At 39.5% G+C, this 15,028-nt stretch overlaps 1 non-coding gene across 1 annotated transcript; it reads right to left on the reverse strand.

The window, feature by feature from the left end:
• Positions 1-7,068: 7,068 nt before the first annotated feature.
• Positions 7,069-7,176, reverse strand: LOC148576093 (small nucleolar RNA R71). Its single transcript, XR_015904029.1, has one exon. It is a non-coding gene; the product is annotated as a small nucleolar RNA R71 (small nucleolar RNA).
• Between the last annotated feature and the right edge of the window lie 7,852 nt (positions 7,177-15,028).

The following is a 15,028-nucleotide window of genomic DNA, read 5'->3' on the forward strand; positions in this document are numbered from 1 at the left end:
TTATTAGTCTTTATGCAAAAATCACATTTCTGGACTTTACTATGAGTTTATGTGTTTTTTTGTAATTTCAGGTATTTTCTGGCTGAAATTGAGGGACCTGAGCAAAAATCTGATTCAGAGGCTGAGAAAGGACTGCAGATGCTGTTAGATTCTGATCCTCCTGCACGCAAAATGGATTTTCTGGAGATACAGAAGCCCAATTGACACGCTCTCAATTGCGTTGGAAAGTAGACATCTTGGGCTTTCCAGAAATATATAATGGTCCATACTTTGCTCGAGATTTGATGGCCTAAACTGGCGTCTAAACGCCAGCCAGAGACCATTTTCTGGCGTAAAACACCAGAACTGGCACCAGAACGAGAGTTAAACGCCCAAACTGGCATCCAAGCTAGCGTTTAACTCTAGAAAAGGCCTATGCACGTGTAAAGCTCAATGCTCAGCCCAAGCACACACCAAGTGGGCTCCGGAAGTGGATTTCTGCACTATCTGCACTTAGTTACTTATTTTCTCTAATCCCTAGTAACTAGTTTAGTCTAAATAGCACTTTTACTATTGTATTCGTATGGTTGGAACCCTCTTTTCACTTTTATGTTACATTGGGAGGCTGGCCATTCGGCCATGTCTAGACCTTTTTCTCTTATGTATTTTCTACGGTGGAGTTTCTACACCTCATAGATTAAGGTGCGGAGCTCTGCTATTCTTCATGAATTAATGCAAGTACTATTGTTTCTCTTTCAATTCACGCCTACTTCTTCTCCAAGATATACTCTCGTACTTAATTCAGTTAAGTCAGAATGAAAGGGTGACCCATGATAATCACCCACTATCTTCGTTACTCGCTTAGCCAAGATCCGCGTGCCTGACAACCACAAGCGGTCTACATGATGTTCAATGTAGTCATTGGATGATAGACGGAGTAAATTCTCTTGGGTCTCTAATCCACGGACTGAGTCCGTGAGATTAGGATCTTCGTGGTATAGGCTAGAACCAATTGGCAGCATTCTTGAGATCCAGAAAGTCTAAACCTTGTCTGTGGTATTCCGAGTAGGGTCTGGGAAGAGATGACTGTGACGAGCTTCAAACTCGGGAATGTTGGGCACAGTGGCAGTGTGCAAAAGGATAGAGAGATCCTATTCTGACGCTAGTGAGAACCGACAGATGATTAGCCGTGCGGTAGTTGTACCTGGTATTTTTCATCCGAGACGAGAAATTCGACAGTTGATTAGCCGTGCAGAGACCGTACCTGGTATTTTTCATCTGAGAGGATCATACAGCTTGCCATGGAAGGGAGCACGCATGGTTGGAAGAAGACAATAGAAAACCAGAGATTCAGAAGCAACAAAGCATCTGCAAATGTTTATCTGAAATTCCCACCAATGAATTACATTAGTATCTCTATTTTATTTTACATCTTATTTATCTTTAATTATCAAAACCTCATAACCATTTGAATCTGCCTGACTAAGATTTACAAGATGACCATAGCTTGCTACAAGCCGACAATCTCTATGGGATCGACCCTTACTCGCGTAAGGTTTTATTACTTGGACGACCCAATGCACTTGCTGGTTAGTTGTACCGGAATTATGAAAAGTGTGATCACAATTCCGTGCTCCAGTGACTGAAGGAATTGTCCTTGGGCATCTGATTTCAAACAAGAGAATAGAAGTGGATCAAGCTAAGGTGGAGGTAATTGAGCGATTACCACCACCCATTAATGTCAAGGGAATCAGAAGTTTCCTTGGACATTCAGGATTCTACAAGAGGTTTATTAAGAATTTTTCTAAAATCGCTAAACCCCTGTGCAACTTACTAACAACTGACACTCCATTTGTCTTCGACCAAGAGTGTCTGCAGGCCTTTGAGACTCTGAAAGCTAAGCTTATCACTGCGCCTGTAATCTCTGCAACCAGCTGGGACTTGCCATTCGAGCTGATGTGTGATGCCAGTGACCATGCCATTGGCACAGTCTTGGGGCAGAGGCATGACAAGCTTCTGCATGTCATTTAATATGCTAGCTGTGTTCTAAATGACACGCAGAAAAATTATACTACCACTGAAAAGGAATTGCTTGTAGAGATTTATGCCATTGACAAGTTCAGATCCTATCTAGTAGGATCTAAGGTCATTATCTACACTGACCATGCTGATCTCAAATATCTTCTCACCAAGCAAGATTCTAAGCCCAGACTTATAAGATAGGTATTACTCCTGCAAGAGTGTGATATAGAAATCAGAGACAGAAAAGGGTCAGAAAATCAAATGGCTAACCACTTGTCTCAAATTGAACCAGTAGAAGGGGCATCTTCTCCCTCTACTGACGTATCTGAAACCTTCCCAAATGAGCAACTATTTGCCATCTGAACGACACCTTTGTTTGCAGACATTGCAAACTCCAAGGCTATAAGATTCATCCCCAAGGAATACAGTAGGCAACAAGTCTGAAAGCTCATTCATGATGCTAGATATTACTTGTGGGATGAACCATATCTCTTTAAGAGATGCTCGGATGGGATAATCCGGCGCTGTGTATCTGAAGAAGAGGCATAGAAAATCCTATGGCATTACCATGGCTCCGATTATGGAGGACACTTTGGAGGCGAGCGAACAACCACTAAAGTCCTCCAAGGTGGTTTCTACTGGCCCACACTCTTTAAGGATTCCCAAGAGTTTGTCCGTCGCTGTGATAGTTGCCAGAAGGCTGGCAACCTCCCTCATGGTCACGACATGCCTCAGTAAGGAATCCTTGAGATTGAGCTATTTGATGTATGGGGTATAGACTTCATGGGTCTATTTCCACCTTTATACTCAAACACCTACATTCTTGTAGCAGTAGATTATGTGTCTAAATGGGTTGAGGCAGTCGTATCACCTACAAATGACACTAGAGTAGTGATGAAGTTCCTTCAGAAGTATGTCTTCAGTAGATTTGGTGTCCCTCGGATACTAATCAGTGATGGAGGAACTCATTTCTCCAATAAATAGCTTGACTCTGTGCTGAGTGATGAGCGGATACTTTATACCCTTTTTGGCATTGTTTTTACCTAGTTTTTAGTATGTTTTAGTTACTTTTTATTTTATTTTTATTAGTTTTTATGCAAAAATTACATTTCTAGACTTTACTATGAGTTTGTGTGTTTTTCTGTATTTTTAGGTATTTTCTGGCTGAAATTGAGGGATCTGAGCAAAAATCTGATTCAGAGGCTGAGAAAGGACTACAGATGCTGTTAGATTCTGACCCTCCCCTGCACTCGAAGTGGATTTTCTGGAGCTTTAGAAGCCCAATTGGCACGCTCTCAATTGCGTTGGAAATTACACATCTTGGGCTTTCCAGCAATATATAATAGTCCATACTTTGCCCGAGATTTGATGGCCCAAACTGGCATTCAAACGCCCACCAGAAACCCTTTTCTGGCGTAAAACGCCAGAACTGGCACCAGAACTGGAGTTAAACACCCAAACTAACATCCAAGCTGGCGTTTAACTCTAGAAAAGGCTTATGCACATGTACAGCTCAATGCTCAGCCCAAGCACACACCAAGTGGGCCCTGGAAGTGGATTTCTGCACTATCTGCACTTAGTTACTTATTTTCTATAATCCTTAGTAACTAGTTTAGTATAAATAGCACTTTTTACTATTATATCTTATATCTTATCATCTCTGGACATTTAGTCCTTAGACCTTTGGAATTTGAGGCTGGCCATTCGGCCATGCCTAGACCTTTCTCTCTTATGTATTTTCTACGGTGGAGTTTCTACACCTCATAGATTAAGGTGCGGAGCTCTGCTGTTCTTCATGAATTAATGCAAGTACTATTGTTTCTCTTTCAATTCACGCTTACTTCTTCTCCAAGATATACTCTTGTACTTAATTCAGTTAAGTCAGAATGAAGGGGTGACCCATGACAATCACCCACTATCTTCGTTACTCGCTTAGCCAAGATTCGCGTGCCTGACAACCACAAGCGGTCTACATGATGTTCAACGTAGTCATTGGACGACAGTCGGAGTATAATCTCTTGGGTCTCTAATCCACGATTTGTATTGCCTCTCCTGACAACAGAGCATCCAAGTCCATGAGATTAGAACCTTCGTGGTATAGGCTAGAACCAATTGGCAGCATTCCTGAGATCCGGAAAGTCTAAGCCTTGTCTGTGGTATTCCGAGTAGGATCTGGGAAGGGATGACTGTGATGAGCTTCAAACTCGCGAATGTTGGGCACAGTGACAGTGCGAAAAAGGATAGAGAGATCCTATTCCGACGCTAGTGAGAACCGACTGATGATTAGCCGTGTGGTCGCTGTACCTGGTATTTTTCATCTGAGACGAGAAATCTGACAGTTGATTAGCCGTGCAGAAACCGTACCTGGTATTTTTCATCCGAGAGGATCATACAGCTTGCTATGGAAGGGAGCACGCATGGTTGGATGAAGACAATAGGAAAGCAGAGGTTCAGAAGCAACAAGGCATCTCCAAACGCTTATCTGAAATTCCTACCAATGAATTACATAAGTATCTTATTTTATTTTATGTTTTATTTATATTTTAATTATCAAAATCCCATAACCATTTGAATCTGCCTGACTAAGATTTAGAAGATGACTATAGCTTGCTTCAAGCCGACAATCTCTGTGGGATTGACCCTTACTCGCGTAAGGTTTTATTACTTGGACGACCCAGTGCACTTGCTGGTTAGTTGTGCCGACTTGTGAAAAGTGTGATCATAATTTCATGCACCAAGTTTTTGGCGCTGTTGCCGGGGATTGTTCGAGTTTAGACAACTGACGGTTTATCTTGTTGCTTAGATTGGGTAATTTTATTTTATGTTTAAGCTTTTTATTTTTATTTTCGAAAATAAAATGTTCTTCAGAATTTTTAAGAATGAATTCTAGATTTTCATGAGATATGTTGAAGCCTGGCTGGCTGTTAAGCCATGTCTAATCTTTTGGACCGAGATTTCCACTTTCCATTATAGAAAGGACATGTCTGTATTTGTTATGCTAAAGCTTGGCTGGCCATTTGACCATGTCTAATTCTTTTGGACCGAAGCTTTAGACTAACATTGCAAGAATCCTGGAATTCTTATTAAAAATTTTTGAATTTCTTTATTTTCTATTTCCAAAAATTTTTCGAAAAATATACAAAATTTTAATAAACCATAAAAATAAAAAAAATTTGTGTTTTTTGTTTAAGTCTTGTGTCAAATTTTAAGTTTGGTGTCAATTGCATGTTTTTAATTTTTCTTGAATTTTCGAAAATTCATCATGTGTTCTTTCTTGATCTTCAAGTTGTTCTTGATGATTTTCCTTGCTTGATCTTTAATTTTTCTTGTTTGGTGTTTTTTGTTGTTTTTCATATGCATTTTCAAATTCATAGTGTCTAAACATTAAAAATTTCTAAGTTTGGTGTCTTGCATGTGTTTATTTTCTTAAAAATGTTCAAAAATATGTTCTTGATGTTCATCATGATCTTTAAAGTGTTCTTGGTGTTCATCTTGACATTCAAAGTGTTCTTGCATGCATTAATTGTTTTGATCTTAAATTCTTATGTCATGTGTCTTTTTGTTATTTTTCTTTTTCTTCATTAATTCAAAAATAAAAAATAATATCTTTCCCTTATTTTACTTATAAATTTCGAAATTTTGGGTTGATTTAGTCAAATTTTTTTAAAATTAGTTGTTTCTTGTTAGTCAAGTCAAAATTTCAATTTAAAAATCTTATCTTTTCAAATCTTTTTCAAAAATAAAATCTTTTTCATTTTTCTTCTTAATATTTTTGAAATTCTTAAATAAATTTTCAAAATCTTTTTCTTATTTTTATTTCACATTTTCGAAAACTTTACTAACAATTAATGTATTGATTCAAAAATTTCAAGTTTGTTACTTTCCTGTTAAGAAAGGTTCAATCTTTAAATTCTAGAATCATATCTTTTAGTTTCTTGTTAGTCAAGTCATCAACTTTAATTTTCAAAATCAAATCTTTTTAAATTTCTTTTTCAAATCTTTTCCAAAATAGATTTCAATCATATCTTTTTCAAAACTTAATTTCAAAATATTTTTCTAACTTCTTATCTTTTCAAAATTTATTTTCAAATCTTTTTCAACTAACTACTTGACTTGTTTATTTCAACTAACTAACTACTTTTCCACTTCTAATTTTCGAAAATCACTAACCACTTTTTCAAAATTCCTTTTTATTAACTAATTATTTTAAATTCTAATTTTATTTTATTTCTTTTTTTATTTTCAAATTTTAACTTAATTAATTAAATATAAATAAAAATATTTTTCTTCTCCCTCTTTTTAAAATTTGAATACTCTCTCTCTCCTCTCTTTCTATTTATTTAATTTTTTACTAACACTTCTCTTCTACTCATAATTCAAACACTCTCCCTCTCTTTGTGTTCGAATTCCTCCCATTCTCTCTCTACCTCATTCTTCTATTCTTCTATTCTTATACTCACATAAAAGAACCTCTATACTATGATATAGAGGATTCCCCTTCTTTTCTATTCTCTTCTTTTTCATATGAGCAAAAACAGGGATAAAGACATTCTTGTTAAAGCTGATCCTAAACCTGAAAGGACTCTAAAGAGGAAGCTAAGAGAAGCTAAAGCACAACACTCCGGAGAGGACCTTACAGAAATTTTCGAAAAAGAAGTAGACATGGCAGCCAAACCCAACAACAATGGTGGAGATGCAAGGAAGGTGCTTAGTGACTTTACTACACCAACTTCCAACTTCTATGGAAGAAGCATCTTAATACTTGCAATTGGAGCAAACAACTTTAAGCTTAAGCCTCAATTAGTTTCTCTAATGCAGCAGAATTACAAGTTTCACGGACTTCCATTAGAAGATCCTCATCAGTTCTTAGCTAAATTCTTGCAAATCTGTGACACTGTTAAAACCAATGGGGTTAATCCCGAGGTCTATAGACTTATGCTTTCCCCCTTTGCTATAAGAGACAGAGCTAGGATATGGTTGGACTCACAACCTAAAGAAAGCCTAAACTCTTGGGAAAATTTGGTCAATGCTTTCTTGGCTAAATTTTTTCCACCTCAAAAGTTGAGCAAGCTTAGAGTGGAAGTCCAAACCTTCAGACAAAAGGAAGGTGAATCCCTCTATGAAGCTTGGGAAAGGTACAAGCAATTGATCAGAATGTGTCCTTCTGACATGCTTTCAGAATGGAGCATCTTATGTATATTCTATAATGGTCTGTCTGAATTGTCCACGATGTCATTGGACCACTCTGCTGGTGGATCTCTTCATCTGAAGAAAACCCCTGCAGAAGCCCAGAAACTCATTGAGATAGTTGCAAATAACTAGTTCATGTATACTTCTGAAAGAAATCCTGTGAATAATGGGATGACTCAGAAGAAAGGAGTTCTTGAGATTGATACTCTGAATGCAATATTGGCTCAGAATAAAATATTAACTCAACAAGTCAATATGATTTCTCAAAATCTGACTGGAATGCAAGCTGCATCCGGCAGTACTAAAGAAGCTTCCTCTGAAGAAGAAGCTTATGACCCTGAGAATCTTGCAATGGAAGAAGTGAATTACATGGGAGAATCCTATGGAAACACCTATAATCCTTCATGGAGAAATCATCCTAATTTCTCATGAAAGGATCAACAGAAGCTTCATCATGGCTTCAATAATAATAATGGTGGGAGAAATAGGTTTGGCAATAGCAAGCCTTTTCCATCATCTTCTGAGCAACAGACAGAGAATTCTAAGCAGAGCCTCTCTGACTTAGCAACCATAGTCTCTGATCTATCTAAGACCACTCTCAGTTTTATGAATGAAACAAGGTCCTCCATCAGAAATTTGGAGGCACAAGTGGGTCAGCTGAGTAAAAGAGTTATTGAAACTCCTCCTAGTACTCTCCCAAGCAATACAGAAGAGAATCCCAAAAGAGAGTGCAAGGCCATAAATATACCCAAAGTGGCCGAACCTATAGAGGAGGAAAAGGCAATGATTTCTAGTGAGGAAGACCTTAATGGACATCTACTGACCACTAAGGAGTTACCTCCTGAGGAACCAAAGGAATCTGAGGCTCATATAGAGACCATAGAGATTCTACTGAACTTACTGTTGCCATTCATGAGCTCTGATGAGTATTCTTCCTCTGAAGAAGATTAAGATATTGTTGAAGAGCAAGTATAACTCAGTATATTGGAGCAATCATGAAGCTGAATGCCAAGTTATTTGGTAATGAGACTTGGGAGGATGAACCTCCATTGCTCATCAATGCACTGAATGCTTTGGTTCAACTAAAATTACCTCAAAAGAAACCGGATCTCGGAAAGTTCTTAATACCCTATACCATAGGCACCATGACCTTTGAGAAGGCTCTGTGTGATCTGGGGTCAGGAATAAACCTCATGCCACTCTCTGTAATGGAGAAACTAGGGATCCTTGAGGTACAAGCTGCAAGAATCTCATTAGAGATGTCAGACAAATCAATGAAACAGGCTTATAGACTTGTAGAGGATGTCTTAGTGAAGGTTGAAGGCTTGTACATCCCTGCTGACTTCATAATCCTAGACACTGGGAAGGATGAAGATGAATCCATTATCCTTGGAAGACCCTTCTTAGCCACAGCAAGGGCTGTGATTGATGTGGACAGAGGAGTGTTAGTCCTTCAATTGAATGAGGACTACCTTGTGTTTAAGGCTCAAGGATCTTCTTCTGTAACCATGGAGAGGAAACATGAAAAGCTTCTCTCAATACAGAGTCAAACAGAGCCCCCACACACAACTTCTAAGTTTGGTGTTGGGAGGCCACCATTAAGCTCTGAGTCTCTGTGAAGCTCTCTAAGAGCTCACTGTCAAGCTATTGACATTAAAGAAGCACTTATTGGGAGGCAACCCAATGTTATTTTATTATATTTATTTTTATAGACATTTGTTTTCCATTGTCATGTTATATTTTCTTTAGGTTGATGATCATGTGAAGTCATAAAAATAGCTGCAGAATTAAAGCGGAATCAAAAATAGCACACCCTGGAGGACAAGCTTACTGGTGTTTAAACGCCAGTAAGGATAGCAAAATGGGCGTTTAACGCCCAGTCTGGCAGCATTCTGGGCGTTAAACACCAGAATTGGCAGATAGACTGGCGTTTAACGCCAGAAAAGGGTGTCTAGTTGGTGTTAAACGCCAGAAAGGGGAATCAACCTGGCGTTTAACGCCAGAAAAGGTAGCAGAAATGGCATTAAACGCCAGAAATGGCACACAGATGGCGTTTAAATGCCAGAAAGGTGCAGGGACATGAATTCCTTTACACCTCAGGATCTGTGGACCCCACAGGATCCCCATCTACCCCAACTCACTCTCTCTCCTCTTCACACCTTTCCATAATACTCTTTCCCAAATACCCTTGACCAATCACATCAATACCACTTCCCCAAACACCATTCACCTTTCAAGTCCTACCCTCTTCCCCATAATCTCTTCACCACTCACATCCATCCACTATTCCCTAAAAACCCTACCAACCTCACCATTCAAATTCAAAACATTTCCCTCCCAAACCCAACCCCTTCATACACGATCTCCCTCTCTCTTACCCTATAAATACCCCTCTTTACCACCTTCAATTTCACACATCATACACTTAAATCCCCCTTGGCCGAAACCAAAACACCCTTCTATCTCCTCTATTTCTTCTTCTTCTCCTCCTTTCTTTCTTCTTTTGCTCGAGGACGAGCAAACCTTTTAAGTTTGGTGTGGAAAAAAGCTCTGCTTTTTGTTTTTCCATAACCATTAATGGCACCTAAGGCCAGAGAAACCTCTAAAAAGAGGAAAGGAAAGGCAATTGCTTCCACCTTCGAGTCATGGGAGATGGAGAGATTCATCTCAAAGGTCCATCAAGACCACTTCTATGAAGTTGTGGCCAAGAAAAGGGTGATCCCCGAAGTCCCCTTCATGCTCAAAAAGAGTGAATATCTGAAGATCCGACGTGAAGTTCGGAGAAGAGGTTGGGAAGCTCTCACCAACCCCATCCAACAAGTCAGAATCATAATGGTTCAAGAGTTCTATGCTAATGCATGGATCACTAAGAACCATGATCAAAGTGTGAACCGGAACCCAAAGAATTGGCTCACAATGGTTTGGGGGAAATACTTGGATTTCAGTCCGGAAACCGTGAGGTTGGCATTTAACTTGCCAATGATGCAAGGAGATCCTCATCCTTTCACTAGAAGGGTCAACTTTGATCAAAGGTTGGACCAAGTTCTCACGGACATCTGTGTGGAAGGAGCTCAATGGAAGAGAGACTCCAAAGGCAAGCCGGTTCAACTGAGAAGGCTTGACCTCAAGCCCGTGGCTATGGGATGGTTGGAGTTCATCCAACGCTCTATCATTCCTACTAGCAACCGGTCTGAAGTTACAGTAGACCGGGCTATCATGATCCATAGTATCATGAATGGAGAGGAAGTAGAAGTTTATGAGATCATACCTCTAGAACTATACAAGGTGGCGGACAAGTCCTCCACTTTGGCAAGGTTAGCCTTCACTCATCTCATCTGTAACCTATGCAATTCAGCTGAAATTGTCATAGAGGAAGACATCCTCATTGAAGAGGACAAACCCATCACTAAAAAGAGGATGAAGCAAACAAGAGAGCCCACTCATGGACCTCAACAAGAGCATGAGGAAGTCCCTCATCAAGAAATTCCTGAGATACCTCAAGGGATGTATTTCCCTCCACACAATTATTGGGAGCAACTCAACACCTCTTTAGAAGAATTGATTTCTAACATGGGGCAACTAAGGATGGAGCACCAAGAGCACTCCATCATCCTCCATGAAATCAGAGAGGACCAAAAGGCCATGAGAGAGGAGCAACAAAGGCAAGGAAGAGACATTGAGGAGCTCAAGCACTCCATAAGATCTTCAACAGGAAGAACTAGCCGCCGTCACTAAGGTGGACCCGTTCTTTAATTTCCTTGTTCTTATTTTTCTGTTTTCAGTTTCTACGCTTTATGTTTTGTCTATGTTTGTGTCTTTGTTACATGATCATTAGTGTCTAGTGTCTATGTCTTAAAGCTATGAATGATTCCATGAATCCTTCACCTTTCTTAAATGAAAAATGTTTTCTGAAAAAGAAAAAGAAGTACATGAATTTTGAATTCTATCTTGAAAAAAGTTTAATTATTTGGATGTGGTGGCAATACTTTTTGTTTTCTGAATGAATGCTTGAACAATGCATATTTTTGATAGTGAAGTTTATGAATGTTAAAATTTTTGGCTCTTGAAAGAATAATGAAAAAAGAGAAATGTTATTGATAATATGAAAAATTATAAAATTGATTCTTGAAGCAAGAAAAAGCACTGAAAAACACAAAGCTTGCAAAAAAAAAAGGCGAAAAATAAAGAAAAAAGAAAGAAAAAGAAAAAGCAAGCAGAAAAAGCCAGTAACCCTTTAAACCAAAAGGCAAGGGTAAAAAAGATCCAAGGCTTTGAGCATTAATGGATAGGAGGGCCCAAAGGAATAAAATCCTAGCCTAAGTGGCTAAATTAAGCTGTCCCTAACCATGTGCTTGTGGCGTGAAGGTGTCAAGTGAAAAGCTTGAGACTGAGAGGTTAAAGTCGTAGTCTAAAGCAAAAAGAGTGTGCTTAAGAGCTCTGGGCACCTCTAACTGGGGACTCTAGCAAAGCTGAGTCACAATCTGAAAAAGGTTCACCCAGTTATGTGTCTGTGGCATTTATGTATCCGGTGGTAATACTGGAAAACAAAATGCTTAGGGTCACGGCCAAGACTCATAAAGTAGCTGTTTTCAAGAATCAACATACTAAACTAGGAGAATCAATAACACTATTTGAATTCTAAGTTCCTATGGATGCCAATCATTCTGAACATTAAAGGATAAAAGGAGATGCCAAAACTGTTCGGAGGCAAAAAGCTACTAGTCCCGCTCATCTAATTAAAACTAATCTTCATTGATATTTTTGAAATTTATTGTATTTTCTCCTCCTTTTATCCTATTTTGTTTTTAGTTGCTGGGGACAAGCAACAATTTAAGTTTGGTATTGTGATGAGCAGATAATTTATACCCTTTTTGGCATTGTTTTTACATAGTTTTTAGTATGTTTTAGTGACTTTTTATTATATTTTTATTAGTTTTTATGCAAAAATAAAATTTTTGGACTTTACCATGTGTTTGTGTGTTTTTCTGTAATTTCAGGTATTTTTTGGCTGAAATTGAGGGATCTGAGCAAAAATCTGATTCAGAGGCTGAGAAAGAACTGCAGATGCTGTTGGATTCTGACCCTCCCCTGCACTCGAAGTGAATTTTCTGGAGCTTCAGAAGCCCAATAGGCATGCTCTCAATTGCGTTGGAAAGTACACATCTTGGGCTTTCCAGTAATATATAATAGTCCATACTTTGCCCGAGATTTGATGGCCCAAACTGGCATTCAAACGCCCACCAGAAACCCTTTTCTGGCGTAAAACGCAAGAACTGGCACCAGAACTGGAGTTAAACGCCCAAACTGACATCCAAGCTGGGGTTTAACTCTAGAAAAGGCCTATGCACGTGTAAAGCTCAATGCTCAGCCCAAGCACACACCAAGTGGGCCTTGGAAGTGGATTTCTGCACTATCTACACTTAGTTACTTATTTTCTGTAATCCCTAGTAACTAGTTTAGTATAAATAGCACTTTTTACTATTATATCTTATATCTTATCATCTCTGGATGTTTAGTCCTTAGACCTTTGGAATTGGAGGCTGGCCATTCGGCCATGCCTAGACCTTTCTCTCTTATGTATTTTCTACGGTGGAGTTTCTACACCTCATAAATTAAGGTGCGGAGCTCTGCTGTTCTTCATGAATTAATGCAAGTACTATTGTTTCTCTTTCAATTCACGCTTACTTCTTCTCCAAGATATACTCTCGTACTTAATTCAGTTAAGTCAGAATGAAGGGGTGACCCGTGACAATCACCCACTATCTTCGTTACTCGCTTAGCCAAGATCTGCGTGCCTGACAACCACAAGCGGTCTACATTATGTTCAACGTAGTCATTGGACGATAGTCGGAGTATAATCTCTTGGGTCTCTAATCCACGATTTGCATTGCCTCTTCTGACAACAGAGCATCCGAATCCGTGAGATTAGAACCTTCGTGGTATAGGCTAGAACCAATTGACAGCATTCCTGAGATCCGGAAAGTCTAAACCTTGTCTGTGGTATTCTGAGTAGGATCTGGGAAGGGATGACTGTGACGAGCTTCAAACTCGCAAATGTTGGGCACAGTGACAGTGTGCAAAAGGATAGAGAGATCCTATTCCGACGCTAGTGAGAACCGACTGATGATTAGCCGTGCGGTCGCTGTACCTGGTATTTTTCATCCGAGACGAGAAATCCGACAGTTGATTAGCCGTGTAGAAACTGTACCTGCTATTTTTCATCCGAGAGGATCATACAACTTTCCATGGAAGGGAGCACGCATGGTTGGATGAAGACAATAGGAAAGCAGAGGTTCAGAAGCAACAAGGCATCTCCAAACGCTTATCTGAAATTCCCCCAATGAATTACATAAGTATCTTATTTTATTTTATGTTTTATTTATCTTTTAATTATCAAAACCCCATAACCATTTGAATCCTCCTGACTAAGATTTACAAGATGACCATAGCTTGCTTCAAGCCGACAATCTCTGTGAGATCGACCCTTACTCGCGTAAGGTTTTATTACTTGGACGACCCAGTGCACTTGCTGGTTAGTTGTACGGATGTGTGAAAAGTGTGATCACAATTTCGTGCACCACTGAGCCGATATGGAGTTCGCCATAAAGTGGCCACCCCATATCACCCACAGACAAATGGACAAGCTAAGGTCTCACATAGAAAACTCAAGAGAATCCTAGAAAGAACGGTGAATACCTCTAGAAAGAATTGGGCAAGAAAGCTTGATGATGCTCTCTGTGCATACAGAACAACTTTCAAGATCCTTATAGGAACATCACCATATCAATTGGTGTATGGGAAGGCATGCCACCTACTAGTAGAGTTGGAACACAAGGCTTACTGGGCAACTAAACTCCTGAACTTTGATGCAAAGGCAGCCGGAGAGAAACGGTTGCTCCAGTTAAATGAGTTAGATGAATTTCGACTAGCTGCATTTGAGAATGCAAAGATTTATAAAGCAAGGGCCAAGAAGTGACATGACAGAAAGATTTCTTTCAGAATCTTTGTACCAGGGCAGAAGGTTCTGCTCTTCAACTCTAGACTCTAGACTCAGATTACTTCCAGAAACTCAAATCCTGTTGGACGGGACCATATGTGGTTACAAGTGTATCACCCTATGGGCACATAGAACTGCAAGGTAAAGACTCGGACCTGAAATTTACTATTAATGGACAAAGAGTCAAGCATTACCTTGAAGGAGCAATTGAGCAAAGAGGCTCAACACTACTACTAGAATGAGTGCAGTACCGTCAAGCTAATGACGTTAAAGAAGCACTTGATGGTAGGCAACCCATCAATAATTAATGTTTTCTTGTTTTCCTTCACGTCTATTTTAAATTTATTTTAGTTTAATTTTCATATTTTTTTAAGTTTGTGATCGTGTGCAGTAGTTAGAACAGAAACAGAAACAGTCAGAGCAGAAAACAGACTACCCTGGAGAAGGCCCCTTGCTGGCGTTGAATGCCAGGCAAGAGGGAAGGAGGGGCGTTGAATGCCCCTAGGAGGTAGCAAGACTGGCGTTCAACGCCAGCCAGGAGGTACTGGCTAGGCGTTGAACTCCCCCAAGGTGCAGCAAACTTGGCATTGAACGCCAGCCAGGGAACATTGGCTGGGCGTTCAACGCCCAGAAGGGGAGGCAAGACTGGCGTTGAACGCCAGCCAGTGGGCACTGGCTGGGCGTTCAACGCCCATAATGGAAGAACAGCTTCACGTTGAACACCAGAATGGATGCCATTCTGGGCGTTCAACGCCTATCAGGGAGGGTAAGGAGGATTTTGATTTTTTTTCTTTTTCAAAACACATCTTTTCTATATCTTATCTCTTTAACCATATCTTT

This window comes from Arachis ipaensis, chromosome B1 (genome assembly GCF_059453495.1).
Source record: "Arachis ipaensis isolate K30076 ecotype BB chromosome B1, ASM5945349v1, whole genome shotgun sequence".
Classification (NCBI taxonomy): domain Eukaryota; kingdom Viridiplantae; phylum Streptophyta; class Magnoliopsida; order Fabales; family Fabaceae; genus Arachis; species Arachis ipaensis.